The sequence below is a fragment of the Schistocerca americana genome, chromosome X, assembly GCF_021461395.2.
Source record: "Schistocerca americana isolate TAMUIC-IGC-003095 chromosome X, iqSchAmer2.1, whole genome shotgun sequence".
NCBI lineage: Eukaryota > Metazoa > Arthropoda > Insecta > Orthoptera > Acrididae > Schistocerca > Schistocerca americana.
This window is the reverse complement of record NC_060130.1, coordinates 200,786,412-200,809,335: the sequence shown is the minus strand read 5'-3', so window position 1 is coordinate 200,809,335 and position 22,924 is coordinate 200,786,412.

Genomic DNA, 22,924 nt, shown 5'->3' with positions numbered 1-22,924 from the left:
CAGCTGTGTTGCTGCATTGAAGAGTTTTTAGCAAACAGAACAGAGCATGTTGTTCTCAATGGAGAGACATCTACAGATGTTAAAGTAACCTCTAGCGTTCCACAGGGGAGTGTTATGGGACCATTGCTTTTCACAATATATATAAATGACCTAGTAGATAGTGTCGGAAGTTCCACGCGGCTTTTCGTGGATGATGCTGTAGTATACAGAGAAGTTGCAGCATTAGAAAATGGCAGCTAAATGCAGGAAGATCTGCAGCGGATAGGCACTTGGTGCAGGGAGTGGCAACTGACCCTTAACATAGACAAATGTAATGCATTGCGAATATATAGAAAGAAGGATCCTTTATTGTATGATTATACGATAGCGGAACAGACACTGGTAGCAGTTACTTCTGTAAAATATGTGGGAGCATGTGTACGGAACGATCTGAAGTGGAATGATCATATAAAATTAATTGTTGGTAAGGCGGGTGCCAGGCTGAGATTCATTGGGAGACTCCTTAGAAAATGTAGTCCATCAACAAAGGAGGTGGCTTACAAAACACTCGTTCGACCTATGCTTGAGTATTGCTCATCAGTGTGGGATCCATACCAGGTCGGGTTGACAGAGGAGATGGAGAAGATCCAAAGAAGAGCGGCACGTTTCGTCACAGGGTTATTTGGTAAGCGTGAATAGCGTTCGGAGATGTTCAGCAAACTCAAGTGGCAGACTCTGCAAGAGAGGTGCATCGTGGTGTAACTTGCTGTCCAGGTTTCGAGAGGGTGCGTTTCTGGATGATATATCGAATATATTGCCTCCCCCTACTTATACCTCCCGAGGAGATCACGAATGTAAGATTAGAGAGATTCGAGCGCGTACGGAGGCTTTCCGGCAGTCGTTCTTCCCACGAACCATACACGACTGGAACAGGAAAGGGAGGTAATGACAGTGGCACGTAAAGTGCCCTCCGCCACACACCGTTGGGTGGCTTTCGGAGTATAAATGTAGATGTAGATGTAAATATTAGTATCAAATCTACACCTCTATTTCAAATACAGCTGCAGTAATTTCTCTTATTAGTATCGTTGTTCTAGAACAAAGGGGTTTCACTTTTCAAAATGCTATTACCACAGTACCTAACAAGAAAAGTGAAGCACCCAGATGGGCCGGAGGAAACAAAATGAAACTTCAGACGCCTAAAGGACATGTGATGTTATTGCAGTGATTACAAAATTGGGTCAAATTTACAATGAACGTGGCTGTATGAGGCCAGTTATGAGTATGACGTCGCACCTCCTCTGGCCTCAATGCGTGCTCTGAATTGTTTGGGAAATGTATCATTGTCATTGCATCCTTTCCTGAGGCAAACTGGTCCCCAATCGTAAATGGTCCTTGATATCCTAGATGCTGACACTGGTATGGAGTTGACATGCCAGCTGGTCCCACACACTTTGTATCAGGGACAGATATGGGGATCTTGTTGGGCATGGCAGTACGTCAACATCACGCAGACAGTTCTCGGAGTCGCGTGCCATGTGTGGACGAGCATTGTCCTGCTGAAAAATGACACTATGATACTGTCGCCTGGGAGGTAATACATGTTAACCACGTTACCCGAAGTAAAACTTGTTGACTCCCCACACCACGACGCCAGGAGCAACGCCACTGTCTCTCCAAATCACTGGAAGTTATAAACCTGTCTCCAGGTCGACGTCTTACTCCCTGACGATGATCATCCAGTGTAGTGCAGAACCGCGATTCATCGCTGAACACAGTGCGGCGCCATTCGTCAGCAATCAGTGGTTCCTGGTGACGGCAGGACCGAAAACGCAGTGTAATGTGATGCTGTGTTAACAACAGTCTACTCATGGGATGGATATTCCCTGGTTCGGCTGCCGCTGGTCTCCAATGATGCGGGATAACACAGAATGTTGCAGGGTGTCCATTATTCGTTCTCGGATGGTACGCGCAGATGTGAAGGGGCTACGGTGTGCCCGGTGCACAGTATGGCGATCTACCCTTGTGGTGGCGAAATGTGGTCGAGCGGGAACTCTCCGACCGGTTCCCATGCAGTCAACATCAAGCCATTGTCACATCAGAAAGCCGCACAAATGTGGGTATTGCACGATTCGACCAGCGATCCAGAAGGAGATGCACAGTGAGGTCCACTTCAAACTCTGTCAGTTGTTGATAATGCCGTCTCACCGTGATACTTCAACATCCAATGTGTTTTCCACACCCCTTATACACCGATCAGCTAGAACATCATGAACACCGATATGCTATCGGTACAAACCCATCCAGGTGATAACAGCGTTACCTGGCTAGGAATGACTGCTAGTCAGACACACGCACTGGGCATGTACTATCAGTGAGCATGCTGCCCATGTGTGGAGTGGGGAAGGTGTGCCATCTATCTGAGTTTGAGTGAGGGCCGATTGTGATTGCCCATAGGCCCGGCATGAGTCTTTAGCAAACTACACGAATTGTCGGGTGTTCGAGTACTGTTGGTGAATGTCTTCAACATGTGGCGAAACTAACGTGAAACAATGTCCAGGCATCGTAGGGTTGGGCAGCCACCCTTCATTACAGATGTCGGATGTCATAGGCTGGGCAGACTGATAAAACAGGACAGCTGGCAAACTGTGGTGGGACTAACATCAGACTTTATGCCGGACACAGTAAAAGTGTGTGTGAACGCATAGTGCTACGAACACCGCTAAAAATGGGCCTCTGCAGCCATCGACCCATGCATGTGCCATGGTAACACCACAACATTGGCAACTACGACTGAAATGGGCACGTGACTATCGGCACTGGAGGTTGGCACAGTGGAAGAGCGTTGCATGGTCTGATGAATCTCGATACCTTTTTCATCATGTCAATGGGATGGCACGAATCCAGGGGAACAGCTCCTTAACACCTGTACTACTCTGGGGTACATTCACATGGGCATTCTTGGGTCCAATGGAGCTCGTCCAATCCACCACAATGGCCGAAGAGTATCGTACACTGGTATCAGACCACGCAAACCCCTTCATGTCAGTCATGTTGCCCCACGGCAGTGTCATTTTTCAAGAAGATAATGAGCCATACTACAAGGCCAGGAGAATGATGGAGTGGTTTTAGGAACACAGTGACGAGCTCCAATTGATGCTGTCGCCCCCAAACTCGTCAAATCTGAACCTTATCGAACACATCTTGGGTATGATTGATTGTGGTGTCAGAGCTCATCCCCTCCCCCCTCCCCCCCCGTCCCCTCGGAATTGGCGGGAATTAGTGGACTTGTGTGTGGAAATATGATGCTAGCTCCCTCCAGTGACCTGCTAAGGCCTCAATGTTTCCATGCCACAAAGCCTCGCCGCTGCTATCTGTGCCAAAATTGGACATACCGGTTATTAGGTAGCAGGTCATAATGTTCTGGCTGATCAGTGTATACCCTACAAGGCTTAGGAACAGCACCAAGCATGCGGAGCGCCAAGCATGCGGAGCGCCAAGCACGCGGAGCGCCAAGCACGCGGAGCGCCAAGCACGCGGAGCGCCAAGCACGCGGAGCGCCAAGCACGCGGAGCGCCAAGCACAAACAGCGCCAAACACAAACAGTGCCAAACACAAATACAACATCCTTTCTGGTTACAGAAAATGTTCGACGGATGCTCTGGCCAGCACATTCTCCAGATCTCTCACCAATTGAAAACGTCTGACCAATGGTGGCCAAGCAACTGGCTCGTCACAATACTCCAGTCACTTCTCTTGATGAACTGTGGTATCGTGTTGAAGCTGCATGGGGAGCTGTACCTGTACATGTGATCCAAGCTCTGTTTGACTAAATGCCCAGGCGGATCAAGGCCGTTATTATGGCCAGAGGTGGTTATTCTGGGTACTGATTTCTCAGGATCTATGCACCCAAATTGCGTGAAAATGTAATCACATGTCAGTTCTAGTTTAGTATATTTGTCCAATGAATACCCGTTTATCATCTGCATTTCTTCTTGGTGTAGCAATCTTAATGGCCAGTAGTGTATTAAAAATTGGTTACTTCAAGGACGGCTCCGAGTGAGACGCTCTGTAGTGTTCATTCCAGGGACTCATTTGCGAATTCATCGGTATCAAGCGAGAGTTCATTGGAGGGCAGAGTGGTGGTCCGTTGTGTTTTCTGATGAAAGCTGTTTCTGCATCGGTACCAGTGATGGCCATGCGTTGGTTAGAAGGCGGCCAGTTGAGGTCCTGAAACCAACCTGTCTGCGTGCTAGACACACTGGACCTACACCTGGACTTCTACATCCACATCTACATGGATACTCTGCACATCGCATTTAAGTGCCTGGCAGAGGGATAATCGAACCACCTTCACAATTCTCTCTTATTCCAATCTCGTATAGCGCGCGGGAAGAATGAACTCCTATATCTATCCGTACGAGCTCTGATTTCCCTTATTTTATCTTTGTGGTCGTTCCTCCCTATGTAAGTTGGTGTCAACAAAATATTTTCGCATTCGGAGGAGAAAGTTGGTGATTGGAACTTCGTGAGAAGATTCAGTCGCAACGAAAACGCCTTTCTTTTAATGATGTCCATCCCAAATCCTCTATCATTTCTGTGACACTCTCTACCATATTTCGCGATAATACAAAACGTGCTGCCTTTCTTTGAACTTTTTCGATGAACTCAGTCAGTCCTATCTGGTAAGGATCCCACACCGCGCCACAGTATTCTAAAAGAGGACGGACAAGCGTAGTGTAGGCAGTCTCCTTAGTAGATCTGTTACATTTTCTAAGTGTCCTGCCAATGAAACGCAGTCTTTGGTTAGCCTTAGCCACAACATTTTCTGTGCGTTCTTTCCAATTTAAATTGTTCATAATTGTAATACCTAGATATTTACTTGAATTTACGGCTTTTAGATTAGAATGATTTATCGGGTAACGGAAGTTTAACGTGTTCCTTTTAGCACTCCTGTGGATGACCTCACACTTTTCGTTATTTAAGGCCAGCTGCCACTTTTCGCACCATTCCGATATTTCTAACTCGTTTTGCAGTTATGTTTTGATCTTCTGATGACTTGATTTGTCGATAAACGACAGCGTCATCTGCAAACAACCGAAACGGCTGCTCAAATTGTCTCCCAAATCGTTTATATAGATAAGGAACAGCAAAGGGCCTATAACACTACCCTGGGGAACGCCAGGAATCACTTCTGCTTTACTCGATGACTTTACGTCAATTACAACGAACTGTGACCTCTCTGACAGGAAATCGCAAATCCAGTCACATAACTGAGACGATATTCCATAAGCACGCAATTTCACTACGAGCCGCTTGTGTGGTACAGTGTCAAAAGCCTTCCGGAAATCCAGAAATACGGAATCGATCTGAAATGCCTTGTCAATAGCACTCAGCACGTCATGTGAATAAAGAGCTAGTTGTGTTTCACAAGAACGATGTTTTCTAAACCCATGTTGACTGTGTGTCAACAGACTGTTTTCTTCGAGGTAATTCATTACGTTCGAACACAATGTATGTTCTAAAATCCTGCTGCATATCGACGTTAACTATATAGGCCTGTAATTTAGTGGATTACTCCTACTTCCTTTCTTGAATATTGGTGTGACCTGTGCAACTTTCCAGTCTTTGGGTACGGATCTTTCGTTGAGCGAAAGGTTTTATGTGATTGTTAAGTATGGAGCTAATGCATGATGGACATACTCATTACCATTGAACATATGCTTTTTTCGGAAGTGATAAATTGAAGGTACGCTAGCAAAAGCTATGTTTGTTCGGTCTGAGTAAACCAAACGAAGAGAACGTTTAGCGACATCACCTCTGGTAGACTGCTAGTATTTGCGTGCGTGATGGTAAATAAGGCGGAAACTGAGCAACGTATAGAATTTTTTATTAAAAAAATTATTTCACAGCACAACCTCCCCTGTAATATCTTTAAAAGCCTTCTAGATCGTTTCTGTCCGCAGCTCGTGGTCTCGCAGTAGCGTTCTCGCTTCCCGAGTACGGGGTCGTGGGTTCGATTCCCGGCGGGGTCAGGGATTTTCACCTGCCTCGAGATGACTGGGTGTTGTGTCGTCTTCATCACAGTATTTCATCCCCATTACGGTCGGAGGAAGGCAATGGCCTGGTACGGCGGTGCGGGTCTCCCGCATTGTGGTTCAAATGGCTCTGAGCACTATGGGACTTAACTTCTGCGGTCATCGGTCCCCTAGAACTTAGAACTACTTAAACCTAACTAACCTAAGGACATCACACACAACCATGCCCGAGGCAGGATTCAAACCTGCGACCGTAGCGGTCACATGCTGTAGCGCCTAGAACCGCACGACCACCCCGGCCGGGCACCCACATTGTTCCCTACGCTCTATTACGGAGTATGGGACTTCATCATCGGACTATTTCTGGCCATCCTGTATATACTGACAGAAATTGTAAGTGTTACACGTTGAACACCTTGTCTGGACGTTACCAAGCTGATATTCCAGTATTCTATACTTGTAGGATGCATTGATTAAACTAGCACCCGTAAGGGAGGTTATTTTCAGTACAGAAAAAGCCATACCTAAAGATCAAGAATGGGATGAGCACATACTGTTATGGGTGTATCTAACGGTACTGTAACTTTTTAGGTGGAGAAACAAAGCAGCATGCCTAGAGGACGTGGACCTGCACCTTATCGTTGTCTATCGGACTATGAGAAAGTCGAATCATTGTCATGAGGGAATGGGAGCTGATGGATTGCACTGACACTTGACTGTAGCGCAACGATTGAAGAACGAATGGTAACGAAACGGACTCAGAACGTAAGTGTGGCAGTAAGAGTAGTCGTAGGACCTTCCAGAATGTTTGCACCACGAGAAGACTGTAGTATTGTTCGACTGACTAATGAATAGCCAGATAACACCTGTTAACTGGACAGAGTTTACAGGCATAGTGTCACCACGAACTATCGGGAAAGAATTACTGGAAACTGGGCGGAGATCTCCAGTTGTCATGTGACATACAGCTGACACCATACCACAGTGACTTGCATTGGGAAGAGCCAGAGTCAATTGGCGAATTGAGTAGCATACTGTGGTGTTCAGCGAAGAGTATCGTTTCTCTCTGTGGCGGTCAGAGGGACGTCAACGTGTCCGGAGATGGCTGGTGTAAGTCCACAGTAAGCAGCTATTCTCGAGAACCCATACCCAGGACTTGAAAGTCCTGGAATCATGCTATGGGGAGCTATCTACACTACTGGCCATAAAAACTGCTACACCAAGAAGAAATGCAGATGATAAATTGGACAAATATATTATACTAGAACTGACATGTGATTCGATTTTCACGCAATTTGGGTGCACATATCCTGAGAAATCAGTACCCAGAACAACCACCTCTGATACGCCTGGGCATTGAGTCAAACAGAGCTTCAATGGCGTGTACAGGTAGAGCTGCCCATGCAGCTTCAACACGATACCACAGTTCATCAAGAGTAGAGACTGGCGTATTTTGACGAGGCAGTTGTTCGGCCACCATTGAGCAGACGTTTTTAATTGGTGACAGATCTGGAGAATGTGCTGGCCAGGGCAGCAGTTGAACATTTTCTGTATCCAGAAAGGCCCGTACAGGACCTGCAACATGCCGTCGTGCATTATCCTGCTGAAATGTAGGGTTTCGCAGGGATCGAATGAAGGGTCGAGCCACGGGTCGTAACACATCTGAAATGTAACGTCCACTGTTCAAAGTGCCGTCAATGCGAGCAAGAGGTGACCGAGACGTGTAACCAATGGCACCCCATACCATCACGCCGGGTGATACGTCAGTACGGCGATGACGAACACACGCTTCCAATGTGCGTTCTCCTCGATGGCGCCCACCGATTCCATATTCTGCTAGCAGTCATTGGATCTCGACCAACGCGAGCAGAAATGTCGCGATTCGATAAACCGCAGTCGCGATAGGCTACAATCCGACCTTTATAAAAAAAATGGCTCTAAGCACTATGCGACTTAACTTCTGAGGTCATCAGTCGCCTAGAACTTAGAACTAATCAAACCAAACTAACCTAAGGACATCACACACATCCATGCCCGAGGCAGGATTCGATCCTGCGACCGTAGCGGTCACGCAGTTCCAGACTGAAGCGCCTTTAACCGCACGGCCACACCGGCCGGCACCTTTATCAAAGTCGGAAACGTGATGGTACGCATTTCTCCTCCTTACACGAGGCATCACAATAACGTTTCACCAGGCAACGCCGGTCAACTGTTGTTTGCGTATGAGAAGTCGGTTGGAAACTACCTCATGTCAGCATGTTGTATGTGTCCCCACCGGCGCCAACCTTGTGTGAATGCTCTGCAAAGCTAATCATTTGCATATCACAGCATCTTCTTCCTGTCGGTCAAATTTCACGTCTGCAGCACGTCATCTTCGTGGTGTACCAATTTTAATGGCCAGTAGTGTATGTTCATGTAATCCGCAGCTGTTATGGCGCCTCGGGTTACTACCGCAGGTCTCATGGAATCCCAGGTTAAAGTCCCCTGTAACATAACATTGCACTCTCTCGCCAGCCTGGATGGCGCCGCGTATGTTAGGAGGAGCCGTTCGCATGGATGAGAGCCTATCTGGACAGGATCAGAGATCTAGTGTAACAAGAAACGTGATTCATCGGACCAGTTGACATTTCCACTGACTCACTGACTCACTGTCTACATCTTCATCTACATCTACATCTACATCTCAAGCCACCGTACGGTGCGTAGCATGGGGTACACCTTTCCTGCCCCATTCGCAAATAGAGCGAAGGAGAACGACTGTCTATATGACTCCACATGAGCCCTAATTTCTCGTATGCTATCTTAGTGGTCCTTACGCGAAATATATGTTAGCAACAGTAGAATCGTTCTGCAGTCAGCTTCATATACCGGTTCTCTAAATTTTCTCAATAGTGTTCCTCGAAGAGAACGTCTCTTCCCTCCAAGGATTTATATTTGAGTTCTAGAAGCGTCTGCGTAACACTTGTGAACTGTTCGAATCTACCGATAACGAATCTAGTAGGCCGCCCCTGAATTGCTTCGATGTCTTCCTAAAATACGGATCTAAAACACTCGAACAGCACTCAAGAATAGGTCGCACTGTGCGGTCTCCTTTACAGATGAATCACTCTTTCCCAAACTTCCCCCCAATAAACCGAATTCCACGATTCAGCTTCACCATCACTATCCTCACAGCCTCGTCCCGTTTCATATTGCTTTTCAACGTTACTCCCAGATATTTAAACGACGTGACTGTGTCAAGCGGGACACAACCTATGCTGTAATCGAAAAATACGAGTTTGTTTTTCCTACTCATCGCCATTAACTTATATTTTTTCTCATTTATAACTAGCTGCCATTCGTCACACCAACTAGAAATTTTGTCTAAGCCACCTTGTGTCCTCCTACAGTCAGTCATCTTCGACAATTTCACGTACACCACAGCATCATCAGCAAACAGGAAACTGCTGCCACCCTATCCGCCAGATCGTTTGTGTGTACAAAAAAATTGCAGCGGTCCCGTCACACTTCCCTGGGACACTCCTGTCGGTACCCTTGTACCTAGAAATAGGAGTCTGCCTATTACCCTTCATTCATAGTTCACTGTACATCACGTGAGGAAAGGGCAAGCTGAGTTTCCAACGAGCGATGCTTTCTAAAATCGTGGTGATATGTAAAAAAAAAGTTTCTCGTCCTCAAGAAAATTTATTAATTCGAACTGAGAATATGTTCAAGGTTTCTGCAGAAAACTGACATCAGGGATGTTGGTCTGTAATTCTGCGGGGCTGTGCGTTTATCCTTCTTATACAGGATGTTTCTGTAAGAGCGTTCAAAAATTTAATTGGACATAGAGGATGCTCCAAGGAACAATTTGGAGAAGGGCACCTGAGGTCGGAGTCAGCTGAAGGACATAACAGGAACAAATCACATTACTGTGTACTTTTTTATTTACATTAGTTAACTGCAAATACAATTACTGACACAATGAACATACAATTTGTATTGTATCTTATAAAATGTACTGAAACTGACAGCTTTCAACCTCAGAAACATCGGCGAACAAGATTCTGACGCCCCCTGACAAGTATCACGGGCGTGTTTTCAGTCACATCACAGGCAGCTACAATTCTGGCAACCAATTGCATCTCCGTATCCACTGGGATCTCATACACAAGTGACTTTAGATATCCCCATAGGAAGTAATCAAGGGGGTTGAGGTCAGGTGACCTCGCAGGTCATGGAATACCTCCCCTTCCAATCCAGCGACCATTGTAATAGTAGGGGAAATTCACTCTGAAGTGAAGCGGTGCACAATTATGTTGTATCCACATCCTCACACAATAGCCAAGGGTACGTCCTCCAACAACTCAGAGCTCTTTGCACGAACCTCAAACAAAGGTGGATATTCGTGTGTGTGTGAAATCTTATGGGACTTAACTGCTAAGGTCATCAGTCCCTACACACTACTTAACCTAAATTATACTAAGGACTCGAACCTCCGCCGGGACCAGCCGCACAGTCCATGACTGCCGCGCCCTGACCGCTCGGCTAATCCAGCGCGGCAAAGGGGATATTCAGACGCCCAGCTAGAAGGTATGGCCCAATGTGATTTTCGCTTACACTGCCGGCCCAGATATTCACAGCAAAACGTACTTGATGGTATGACTTTACTACAGCGTGAGAGTTTTCGTCATACCACACATGGCTATTCCAGCTGTTCGAAATACTAACACGATGAAATGAGGCCTTGTCAGTAAAAAGCACGAGGAAATTTGATCAACTCACTGCTGGAGCAACAGTGCGACCCTTGGTGCAAAGTCAGTCAAGCATTGCATGGACTTATTGTGGGTGATATGGGTGTAACTTTTGTTGTTGGAGTACTTGCCACAAGCTAGTATGTGTAGAGCCCATTTCACGGGCAATACGACTAGTACTTTTAGTACCACCTCTTCAAAATCGGATGTGCGAGTGGTCCTCATGTTGCCAGGTCTCTCGTTTCTTCTTTCCAATGAACCTGTCTCCCACATTCGTCGATCGAGATAAATAAACACTCGTCGTGACGGGTGATGCCTGTTAGGAAATCGTTCCCTGTACATACTTTCACCAGTGAGAGCACTGCAGTGTACTTCCCCCATGTACAAGGTGCATGTCAGTGAGTTCTGCGAAACTATACCGGTACTGCTCCATCGCATTGTAACGTACGTCTCTTAACAGCATGTAATATCTCTTTATATTCTACTAATTATCCCTGCGTAATTCTATGAGTGAATTACGTTTCCTACTTGACCATCGATGCGCAAAGTAGTACAGTACTATTACTATTCCATGAGCGCATAATTACTCTGTAATATTCTCTCTGGTGTGTTGAGGGGACTTCTAGGATCTTCTCCGTGCCGAATAGCCGCATGGAATAATTGTAATTTTGCTATCGAGATTACTGGAAGGAGATTGAAAATGTATTGTATGCTACTCAAGAAAATATATAGTGAGCATTTACATCAAAGGTGTGTAAGTAATTTAATTATATATGTATTCTCTAATTGGAAATTTGCACGGAGGTGTCGTTTCGTCGGTAATCAGAAGGGAACTCCCGATGAATTGGAAACGAACCTGCAATTATTAGATCCAAGAGCTCCATTATTTCATCGGATAATTAAACTCTATCAAAGCAAACTTTCCGCTTGATCTGAGGTTTCCCGACTGACTACGCAACGCAAGAAAACCAAGACATTTTATTTACGCAGGATTGCAGATCGCTTCGAATCATCGAGACTGCGGACAAGGAGAGTCATCGTCAGATTCTGATTAAACAAGTAATGCTTAATTATAACTTTCTTGAGTGACTGATGACTGTGATATGGCTGCTTATGAATGAGATCATTAATAAAATACTAATAACTAACTTTCCTACTCACCAGCAACCAGTATAAACACAATATTAATTAAAATTATAAGTGCTGAGTAATGCATGGGCCTGTCGTTGATTCATAGCACGTTCTGCCATGGAACAACGTAAATACGATACAACAGAGCCACCTTATGTACAAGGAAAGCAAACAAAAGATGTAAGTAAATCTGCAAAAATGGTTCAAATGGCTCTGGGCACTATGGGACTTAACTGCTGAGGTCATCAGTCTCCTAGAACTTAGAACTAATTAAACCTAACCAACCTACGGACATCACACACATCCAAGCCAGAGGCAGGATTCGAACCTGCGACCGTAGCGGTCGCGCGGTTCCAGACTGAAGCACCTAGAACCGCTCGGCCACCCCGGCCGGCAGTAAATCTGCATCATGACGTACTAGTAATCAGGCTCGTCCTACTTGCTGAAGTGTTAAACAATCAAACGAGCGTAAAAATATCATTACAAGTGAAGGGAGCTGAGTAAAGGCAGGTAAAACATTCACGTTTATTATCAGCTAATGGTGATGTCAAGCGCCAAATTATTGTGCACATATTTTTAAGTAACCCTTTCCGAACATTTTGCTGCTCCTGTTCAGTATGTAGCAGTGGCTTTTAACGTAACTTCGATCTGTTATTTTTTAACTGTAATTTCTGCTCGTAGAGCTACAACTAAGTTTGGTCTCCAAGCGCCACATGCAAACTTGCTAAAATGAGTACCAAGCTAAACTAGCTTTCACGTAATAGGCTTTGTCAGTATTCATACGAGTTACAGTAAAGAGTTACTTGTGAACACGCTCTGCGGCCTCTCACACGGTTCCGAGTCGGCGGTCTCCACTCCCTGGCATCGTAGCCCGAGAGCAGCTCAGTAACTTGAGTTTTCTGCAAATTGGCATCCGGCGGCTAACCTCGTCTCCACGATACTGGAAAGTTCAACGAACCGCAACGCCTCCCTTGGCCCTTGGCGCTACCATTTGCTGATAATGCAAGAAATCGGATTACCTCACTTTCTTCAGCTCCCTTTACATGTAATGATATTTTTATACCCCTTTTTATAATTGGGTAGAAGAGTATAGTTCTTTTTCTTGAGCCTAAAATTTTATCTGCATAAAATGTACCTTACAGTGTCAATTTTTAAGATTCAGTCGTGTAAATTGTGCCATAAATGTTACAAAAAGGTTAAAACCTCGATTTACTGCTTGCGTTTCTGGCGCATCCGAACGATCCAGTGCAACAAATATTACTCCGAAGTCCCGGCCAGGGTGGCCGAGCGATTCTAGGCGGTACAGTCTGGAACCGCGCGACCGCTACGGTCGCAGGTTCGAATCCTGCCTCGGGCATGGATGTGTGTGATGTCCTTAGGTTAGTTAGGTTTAAGTAGTTCTAAGTCTAGGGGACTGCTGACCACAGAAGTTAAGTTCCATAGTGCTCAAAGACATTTGAACCATATGAACTCCGAAGTAGTTCAAATACAGAGATACCTAGACAGGCAGAATACGGCGCTGCGGTCGGCAACGCCTGTATAAGCAACAAGAGTCTGGTACTGTTGTTAAATCTGTTTCTGCTGCAGGTTATCAGGATGTAAGTGAGTTTAAACGTGGTTTTGTAGTTGGCGCACGAGCAATGGGACACAGCATCTCCGAGGTAGCGATGTAGTGAAGATCTTCCCGTACGACCACTTCACGGGTGTACCGTGAATATCAGAAATCCGGTAAACCATCAAGCTTCCGACATCGCTGCGGCCGATAAAGATCCTGTAAGAACGGGGCCCACTACGACTGAAAAGAATCGTTCAACGTGACAGAATGCAACCCTTCCGCTAATTGCTGCAGATTTCAATCGTGGGCCATCAAAAGTGTCAGCGTGCGAACCATTCAACGAAACATAACCGATATGGGCTTTCGGAGCCAAGGCACACTCCTGTACCCTCGATGACTGCACGACACAAAGCACTACGCGTCGCCTGGGCCCGTCAACACCGACATTAAACTGTTGATGACTGGAAACATGTTGCCTGAACGGACGAGTCTCGTTTCAAATTGTATCGAGCGGATGGACGTGTACGGTTATGGAGACTACCTCATGAACCCATGGACCCTGCATATCAGCAGGAGACTGTTAAAGCTGTTGGAGGCTCTGTAATGGTGTGGGGCGTGTGCAGCTGGAGTGATATGGGACCTCTGATGCGTCTATAGACGACTCTGGCAGGTGACGTACGTAAGCATCCTGTCTGATCACCTGCATCCGTTTATGTCCATTGTGCATTCCGACGGACTTGACCAATTCCAGCAGGACAATGCGACACCCTACACGTCCAGAATTGCTACAGAGTAGCTCCAGGAACACTCCTCTGAGTTTAAACAATTATGGACGAACCTGTAGGATTAATGGTGTCAACTTCCTCCAGCACTACTTCAGACACTAGTCGAGTCCATACCACGTCGTGTTGAGGCACTTCCGCATGCTCGCAGGGGCCCTACACGGTATTAGGCAGGTGTACCAGTTTCTTTGGCTCGTCAGTGTATAATAGTTATCGACGGAATACGGATAGTGTTAGGTTCGGACGGTATCAGAGGGCATTAGTACCAACTAAAATACTATTGTCAACAAGATTTCTCTTCGTAACATGATTCGTTGATGGTAAACGGTCTGAAAGCACCTGTTTGTTTCACTATTGCCGAACTTGTCATTTCGCTTTTTTTTATACGAAGTAAAATGTGAGTGCTTAAAAATGACAAACATATGTGTTTATACGGATAGAAAAAATTTGAAAAGTGATCCCAGTTGCACAAAAAACTCTTCGATTGGTAGGCGGAAGCCAGTTAATGGATACAATTTAGTCAAAATAAGAGTGTTCAGTAGACATCGGCGGAAAAAAGTCTAACTGTATGGTGCTGGCATTGTCAATTAAAGGTTTGTTCAGATTCAATATTTCCCCCCCCCCCCCCCCCCCCCCAAAAAAAAGAAAAAAAAGCAGGTAGAAACTTTAAACTCTTGTTTATTCAAAACAAGATTTTTCAAGCTGGCAGGTGCTGTAACTCATGAAACATGTAGATAATTACATTATACATTTTCTTAACTTGCGAGTCGTTTCTTATCTGTAGTACGTGAAATTTTTACGATTTATTTTAATTTAGATTTTTATAAAAAAATTGACTTCAATTTACGAGTGCCGCCATTTTGCTACAAACCATTTTTTAAAAAACATCCCTACGTAATAAGTTAGACAATATCATCAATTTAAAGCAGTTTTTGAAATTTTGTTCTGTGTGGAAAATTGTGGCGTTCAGAATACTCGCCACCCGCCCTCGCACTCCATGAAGGCCTTTCGTCGACGGCTTTTAGTGTTCTCGGAGTGCAACGTTTTACTTGAAGAATACAAGTACAATCTTAAGGATGTGCAATCATTGATTAACTTGTGTGTTGTTTCACTGAAATCATCGATCATCACCCTGGTCTACCCCCTTAACACTTGATAAAATGTTTAATCGTTTACCGGCCGGTGTGGCCGTGCGGTTCTAGGCGCTTCAGTCTGGAACCGCGTGACTCATCGCATATTTAATGTATTCTTTTGCGACTGAATATTTATTGCTTCTCTAACAAAGGAACGTTGTGGTTGTCATGCTTAACTATCTTACATTTTGTGGTTACCCGAAATTTTCATCAGGAGACCGATCTCTTATTAGGAAAAATATAATATTCTTGTTAACGAAGTTTTATTTGGGCAGATCGCAGTAATTACATACAAGAATGTCGCTCAGAAACTGTGTTATAGAACTTTGAAAGAATTTCGTAAATCGTTGAAACGGAAAACGAATGCAGAAAGGAAGGGAATTGTCAATGAAGGTACTAACCAAGTTGATGCTTTTTGCCTTTTTATGTAGCTGCAGATAAGAGCTAATCGGCACTGAAAGAAGTCAGCACGAGAATCAAATTACAGGCGTTCAGTTGCAAAATAGATAACATAGCGACTGTTTTGTAATTAAAAAGGTATGCTGAGAATGTAGTAACACAATCTGATAGGAAATCTGTCAACGAAATTCTTTTCTGGATTTTCTGTGGTCACAAACGGCCTTTACGCTGATTTAATGGAAGATGGGTTGTTGACATTAGAAAAAGACCGTAAAAACTGGTATTCGTAAAGATTCTCGCAGTACGTCGACAACTCTGGCGGAAGCCTTTATTCAGAAATGAATGAAAATGGCTGACTACGGTCGTTGTGGTGATATGTTTTCGGTGTGTGTGGGGAAAGCGACAAAGTGAAACCGTTTCTATCAAATAGTAGCAAGGTGGAAACCATAGTTTACAGATGACAATAAACTATGTCGCTCGCGTTACTACGTCGTAAGACACTGCGGAGACGTGTGGAATTTAATCCAGAACATTGGCGAACCACTCTCGCCACCAGGTCGGTCGTATACATACAGTATACAGGCTACTAAACAACTGGAGGCGAGAATATGAAAATGAAGAGCGCTTTTTAACGGCCTGTTGTGAACGAAGTTAGAGACGAAAGTCTCGATTTACTACGGGAGTGGGCGAGGCGGTGGGGGTGGGGGGTGGGGGGGGGCGGGGGGGGGGACCATCCAGGAATTTACCTCGTTCGATTCAGAAAAAAGATGTTAAAATTAAGCACGATAAATGTTGACAGCACAAACAGGGTGTCTACATGGACAAGGAAAAATAATTCCCGGATTTTTCCCGGATTTCCCGGTTAAAAACACACTTTCTCCCAGGTGAAAATACATTTTTTCCGTGTTAAGTGACAGTATACTTTTTCTCGGCACTTATAAATCCTTTTATGGCTTATGGTTTTATACACCGGCGTAGAATTTCCCGGCACTTTAGAAAACGAAACTCAGGGGAAAAAACACGTTTTGGAAAGATCTTTGATGTGCAGCAACATATACACTGCATACTTCCGTGTTACGAAGGTATAAATTCGAATTCCACCAAACACCGCACGTTACTTTCCGAAGCATTAAAATCGAGATTGCGACTCGCTTTTGTAAGCCAGTCACAGTTCGTGTCACCTGATCTCGCCAGCTGATGACAGCATTTGACACGTGATGTAGTCAGCCAATAGCAAGATCACTCTTAAGTAGCGCGAACACACAAAGAAGAAAAATTAATGACTTAAATTAATGTACAATTGTTGCTACAAGAAAAGCAAAGCTATCACATATAATATTGGTCTGTAAGATTAATAAGCTGCAAGAGAAGCTAAGCTTGATCTTTTTTGCGCGTCATACATCACATAAATGTGCCAGTAACATTTTTAATAACGACGTAAATGTCTTATCTCCTGGGCTGGAAATTCTTCATATGGTCGTCCCCAAAGAGTTGATTTTTAAATGAGAGTCAAACGCTCTGTGATTTAAGAAATTCGTCGTACACTCTCTCACATAGTTTATCTTACATAAAAGGAAATTTACTTTGAAAGTAACGCTTTTCAAAGCAATATTCGCAATATTTTTCCGTGACCTATTAGAAAGGTACGTTTCAGCAGCCAGATAACAGGCGTCACTGCACTTGCGCAGCTACGATGACGCACGAAGCCCGTATGTTCGTACGTGTGAAACATTAAAAGATCTTGCATTAAAACGAATCTAATGTAAAAAAACTGTCACGTCACGCTCATTGGAGGCAATTTGTTGTTAAGAAGCACTGCACAGTCGTCCTAAAGCCTTTGACACACTTTGCTGTCGGCAGACTCTTATGAGCACTGTGTTTTGTTGTTGTATATGGCGCATTTTCTTTGCGACTTAAGTTTTATTTTCGTTTTTTTCTCTCGTTCATGTTTTGTTGCTGCAGTATTATTCTGCAGAAGGGGATACAGTAAATTTTTTTGTTGGAGTATTGGTTCTTACCAGTCAAAATCAAAAATTTAACTGAAAACTAAAACAATGAAAAATTCCCGGAACTCAAAGATTCTCGGGTTTTTCCCGGTTGTCCCGGGTCGTAGACACCCTGACAAAACAGTTGCAGGATGAAGATTTATTAAAGTTCTTGACCACAGTTTCGGTATATCTAAATATACATCCATCAGAAGTAAAATACACCTGAACAGGAAGACGCCTTCATTAGCAAAAATTTAACATCGGAACTGATAAAAAAAAAACACTATCTTAAGTAACTGTAAAATTACCAGAGTATTATAGGCACAAAAACTTTTAGTCACTAAAATCACATCCTGCAATGGAGATTCATAAAACAATTGTGCCAAAGGCGTCGTCAGTAGTTAAAACATCATCTCCATTTATACAACATAATTATGGACAGAGGGTCGATACGAACACAGCTTAGCACCAGTACTTCGCGTATGAACTATCGTGAAGGGAGTGTGAAAGCCCTAGGGCAGACAGTTTCACCGAGAGAGGGCACTTGTGAGACACTCGTGCACACTAAAACCCATGGATACACACACATGCGCATCAAAATTATTATAAGTTGTGCTAATTCATACCTTCTATCTTAATAAATAAATCATATCAGAACCATTTAAAAACATCTACGTAAAATAGAAAATATGAAACCAATTTACCTGTGTCCTAGCGTCAAGCAGATGAAGCTTGCGCTACGGAACTCATCTAACGAGAGAGGGCAGTAGTGTTACGCGCGAGAATCTCGCGTAACTTAAACGGTAAAATACATACTAGGAAAACAACCAAAATGTTACAGTAAACCGAAACCATCTGTAGTTGTGAATAAAAACATAAGTCAATTAACCACACATACACATCGAAAACCACAAACAGGAAACATAAAAAAATACGTAAAATCCCAACAAGATAGGAAAAGCGCATCTCACCAGCGTCAACAGGCAAGAAAACTAACTTCTAGTCAGCCAGACTATATTATATTAAAGCAAGGAGGGGTTTGAAACTGTCTAAAAAAATTTTGTTTCTAAGCTGCCTGTGTTCGTGTAGAATAAAACCATCTTTCTGAGACAGATGCTTGAAAATCTCTAATTCATCGAATAGGTCCAGTTTGTGACCCTTACTCGCTTCTTGAAGCAATTCTACGTCATCCAGTTTACGTGGCGTATACTGTAAGAGCCATAGATGTTCGGCAAACGGGAAATTATATACGTTTTCCCCATTTTTACCTAGCACGTGTTCTTTATGTTTTGGTTGGCAGGAGAGCCAGCACCGTGTTACAAGGAGGAGGCCGAAAGACACGCGTTTTAGCTCACGCAGACTGGCGTGAGGTCTGGAACAGGTCAAGGAAATTAGAATTTAGAAAAACGGACGTAGCTGGTGGAATACTTAACTTTAATCCATTAATGGTGAACATCGGTCTGGACGGTACATGATTCACAATATCAATAGCAACTGATAATGGCGCCTTGCTAGGTCGTAGCAAATGACGTAGCTGAAGGCTATGCTAAACTATCGTCTCGGCAATTGAGAGCGTATTTTGTCAGTGAACCATCGCTAGCAAAGTCGGTTGTACAACTGGGGCGAGTGCTAATAAGTGTCTCTAGACCTGCCGTGTGGCGGCGCTCGGTCTGCAATCACTGATAGTGGCGACACGCGGGTCCGACGTATACTAACGGACCGCGGCCGATTTAAAGGCTACCACCTAGCAAGTGTGGTGTCTAGCGGTGACACCACACTTTATACCTTATTTTAACGGGTCTACCTGTCTGTCCAATGTAATAGCTTGGGCAGTCGTTACAAGTAATTTTGTAAACTCCGGATTTAGTGCCAAGTTCTTCCCGTGCTCCAATAGTACGAATCACTCTGTTTCAGGCTATTATTTTCGGAAAAGGCAACCCTGTAACCGTATTGTTTCTGAAGAAGTCTTCTCTTATATTATACGTTCCCAAAAATGGAACAGAAGTAAAGTTATTATCCTCATTCTTTTTCGCCCTGTTATCTCCTAAGGTTGAACATTTTACAGCTGTTTTTTCCTAACAATTTGGTCAATTAACTTAGGGTCGCATCCATTGTTAGTAGCTATTGATTTTACTCAAGATATTTCTTTTTCTAAGCAATTCTGCTCTAAAGGTGTGCTCACAGCACAATGAATTGCAGAATGAAAGAAGGCGATTTTGTGAGTTTGAGGATGACAAGAATCTGCTGCGATAATATTATCAGAAAAAGTTTTTTTACGAGAAATGTCGAAGCTAATTGTGTTTTCAAATAACTTAGGTTTCAAATAAAGAAAATGGAGTTCTCTTTCATTGTTTTGCATCTCTTTTGTGAAATTCATTTTCTCGTGAAAACTGTTAAAAACATGAAACATTTGTTGTAGATCTTGGTCACTCCCTTGAAATATTATGAGTATATCATCAACATAACGAGCATAGAAAGAAATCATATTACCCAACACAGAATTATTTTTGAAAAAAATTTTCTTCTAACACATTCACAAAGACGTCAGCCTAGATACCAGCTAACGGGCAACCCATGGCTAAGCCGAATGGTTGCTCATACATTTTGCCATCAAACAGAAAGTAATTATAATCTAGTACAACCCACAATAGTGACGTAAGTTCCGACAATTGCAACTCACTTAAAGTTCTATTTTGTCGAATGTTATCTTCAATAATTTTATGAGTGATATCCACCAGAACATTAGCGTATAAATTTACAACGTCTAAAGAAACCAAACGAGAGGAGGAAGTGATATCTACCGCTTTTAGCGTGTTTATTACCTCAGAACTATTTTTAGCAGAATAATTGTTTTCAAAAACGAAGGTTTCTTTAATTTTAGTGTGTAAGAATCTCGCTAATTTATGATGTGGACTCTTTATTCCGTTAACGATCGGACGAATTGGGTGTTGACTTTCGTGTACCTTGAACTGACTTCGAAGTGTAGGTGAAATCTTTCATATGATGTTCAGTTTTGCCTAAAATATCCCTAACTTGCTTTTGTAATGTAAAGGTAGGATCCTGCTCGATTTCGAATATCCCATTTTCCTCGAAAAAAGCCAAAGTTTTAGCAATATATTCGCTTTTATGGGCTAAAACAAGCGAATTTCCTTTATCAGATTTAGTGATAAGAGCCTCATAATTTTTTAATTTACGGTTAATGCTAGTGATAATGCTCCCCTCTGTTTTAAGTCACTGTTTTTACAGAATTGACCTTTCTCTCTAAAATTGCGCTGCATTCATGAGCAATCTTAGTTTTTTGGGATTTTTCTGTTTTTACAGAGTCAAGGCCAACTTTAAGGTCAACAATAAAATTGTCCACCACTTTAGGGTCATTAAGACTAGGCATGAAATTGTATTTAAAACCTCTTTCTAGCATGGCGCTTTCTTGAGGAGTAAAGCTTATGGAAGTTTTATTTAGTACTCTGTCAAAGAATTTGTGTTCACTATCAACAGTTCTTTGTGCAGGAACAACATTAGATTTAGGCATCGCATTTTCTAGTTTCTGAAGTTTAAAATCGTGCCTAAGCTGAATTTCACTCCTACGATTCTGTAACCACTCATTAACACCGTGCCAAATACTATTTACGTGAAAGTTAAAATAATCTTTAAAAGTTCTAGTAATCAAGAGATACAAAGAGTAAGCTTCTTCATTTAGTTTATCTTTCTTCTTATAAAGGTCACTTATTCTGTCACTCATTTGTTTCACCAGTTTTGATTTAGTAGACGGAACCTTGTTACACTGTTTCACATTGATAAAAGCCTTCACGTAATTCGGTGTCAAATGGCGTCTATCACACTGTTTAGTGAAGTCAATAGCCATTTTGGCTGTCATCATTTACCGTGGAGAATTTCAACAGTTGCTGTTTTAGCCATGTTTAAAGTCGTGAAAATTAAATCTAGATAGCTGGAGTGGGATTTGAAACCTGGTTCTCTAGAATAGCAATCCAGCATCTTAGCCACTGAGACACAGACCATCTGAGAGTTAATAATTGATGCTGAATGGTGATTAAGAATAGTATGTCAGAAACAAATTGGCTACTCGTACAGGAAGTCAAACTAGATGCTTCCGAGATCAGTTCTTGACACTTGTCAACGTACTCAGTCTACATGTGATTTTCCGTTGTACGGAAACTGTAAAACGAAGTACGCGCAAGTGACGATCCGTTTAACAAATTCGCTGTTTTCTTGACTAGTTGTGATTTTACGTTCATTACAACCGATAAAGTTGTACTGGGTGATACAAATTTCGAAGCTGATGTTTAGGGAACATCCGGCTTGGCAGATTAAACCTAGCACTCTGTTCCCAACGTTCCTACTTGACTTCGTTAAGGAAGATGGCTTGTAAGTGCCTCTAGCTGCTTCGTGTTTATGCAGCTGCTCCCGGAAGTCCTTTACTCGCTCAAGTGTACCACTTTTTATCACGTCGTGTCCATTTCACGCTACTAGTTATGCAGAAAACGCCACTTGCAAGTCAAGAATGGTGACAACTGACTGACAGCCGTTGGGTAACTATGAAGGAACCTCATGTGCCACTACTGGATAAAAGACGGTAATATACGTTTCTTCTACTGTCCAGCTCGCATAATTCTATCATAACTCTGTTATTTATATTAATGATGTTGATAAATATGATACGCGCGAAAGACTTGGAAGAGCAACTGAACGAAATTGGTAGTGTTTTGAAGAAATACACTCCTGGAAATTGAAATAAGAACACCGTGAATTCATTGTCCCAGGAAGGGGAAACTTTATTGACACATTCCTGGGGTCAGATACATCACATGATCACACTGACAGAACCACAGGCACATAGACACAGGCAACAGAGCATGCACAATGCCGGCACTAGTACAGTGTATATCCACCTTTCGCAGCAATGCAGGCTGCTATTCCCCCATGGAGACGATCGTAGAGATGCTGGATGTAGTCCTGTGGAACGGCTTGCCATGCCATTTCCACCTGGCGCCTCAGTTGGACCAGCGTTCGTGCTGGACGTGCAGACCGCGTTAGACGACGCTTCATCCAGTCCCAAACATGCTCAATGGGGGACAGATCCGGAGATCTTGCTGGCCAGGGTAGTTGACTTACACCTTCTAGAGCACGTTGGGTGGCACGGGATACATGCGGACGTGCATTGTCCTGTT